The 1,598-nt window shown below is 52.4% G+C and overlaps 1 non-coding gene across 1 annotated transcript in view; it reads left to right on the top strand.

Moving 5' to 3' along the window:
* The first annotated feature begins 1,459 nt into the window (after positions 1-1,459).
* The window catches only part of LOC118515330, a 158-nt gene continuing 19 nt past the window's right edge, over positions 1,460-1,598 (top strand). Inside the window, exon 1 of the ribosomal RNA XR_004907025.1 lies at positions 1,460-1,598. This exon is cut by the window's right edge and continues 19 nt beyond it. This is a non-coding gene — a ribosomal RNA (5.8S ribosomal RNA).

The following is a 1,598-nucleotide window of genomic DNA, read 5'->3' as shown; positions in this document are numbered from 1 at the left end:
GGTACCTTATACACTGACTGATTGTCGTGTCACAACGGGGTGATCGACAGTCGCACTTTGGCGTGCTCGGCTCCGCAACCGTCGGGGCCGTGGGCGCCTGCAGTGTGGTACTAGGGAACCAGAGTTGTGTGTTGGTTTGTGTATAATGGACATATCATTACCCATCAAACAAGTCCGAGAGTGAGGTTGCCAAACGCATCGTCGGCACAATATGCTGACGCGCACGCTACAACCACAAGATGGTGTAGCACACTTGGTAGAGTTGAGCGAAAGCAACTCTTTCAAAGGGATACACATACCACTGACTCGGCGCAGGTCAGTAAAGACGCACACCAGAGGGAACCAGAGTTGTGTGTTGGTTTGTGTATAATGGACGTATCATTACCCATCAAACAAGTCCGAGAGTGAGGTTGCCAAACGCATCGTCGGCATCACATGCTGACGCGCACGCTACAACCACAAGATGGTGTAGCACACTTGGTAGAGTTGAGCGAAAGCAACTCTATCAAAGGGATACACATACCACTGACTCGGCGCAGGTCAGTAAAGACGCACACTTTGGCAGTACCGGGTACCTTATACACTGACTGATTGTCGTGTCACAACGGGGTGATCGACAGTCGCACTTTGGCGTGCTCGGCTCCGCATCCGTCGGGGCCGTGGGCGCCTGCAGTGTGGTACTAGGGAACCAGAGTTGTGTGTTGGTTTGTGTATAATGGACATATCATTACCCATCAAACAAGTCCGAGAGTGAGGTTGCCAAACGCATCGTCGGCACAATATGCTGACGCGCACGCTACAACCACAAGATGGTGTAGCACACTTGGTAGAGTTGAGCGAAAGCAACTCTTTCAAAGGGATACACATACCACTGCCTCGGCGAAGGTCAGTAAAGATGCACACTTTGGTAGTACCGGGTACCTTATACACTGACTGATTGTCGTGTCACAACGGGGTGATCGACAGTCGCACTTTGGCGTGCTCGGCTCCGCAACCGTCGGGGCCGTGGGCGCCTGCAGTGTGGTACTAGGGAACCAGAGTTGTGTGTTGGTTTGTGTATAATGGACATATCATTACCCATCAAACAAGTCCGGGAGTGAGGTTGCCAAACGCATCGTCGGCATCACATGCTGACGCGCACGCTACAACCACAAGATGGTGTAGCACACTTGGTAGAGTTGAGCGAAAGCAACTCTTTCAAAGGGATACACATACCACTGCCTCGGCGAAGGTCAGTAAAGATGCACACTTTGGTAGTACCGGGTACCTTATACACTGACTGATTGTCGTGTCACAACGGGGTGATCGACAGTCGCACTTTGGCGTGCTCGGCTCCGCAACCGTCGGGGCCGTGGGCGCCTGCAGTGTGGTACTAGGGAACCAGAGTTGTGTGCTGGTATGTGTATAATGGATGGATGGACTTCGGTTCCATTCATCAACTAGTTCGGTGTGTACGTTAAACCCTAGGCAGGGGATCACTCGGCTCATGGATCGATGAAGACCGCAGCTAAATGCGCGTCAGAATGTGAACTGCAGGACACATGAACATCGACACGTTGAACGCATATGGCGCATCGGACGACTCAACCCGACCGATG

This window comes from Anopheles stephensi, unplaced genomic scaffold, assembly GCF_013141755.1.
Source record: "Anopheles stephensi strain Indian unplaced genomic scaffold, UCI_ANSTEP_V1.0 ucontig142, whole genome shotgun sequence".
Classification (NCBI taxonomy): Eukaryota; Metazoa; Arthropoda; class Insecta; order Diptera; family Culicidae; genus Anopheles; species Anopheles stephensi.
Note: the sequence above shows the minus strand (reverse complement) of the source record. Positions and strands in the feature narration are given on the sequence as shown.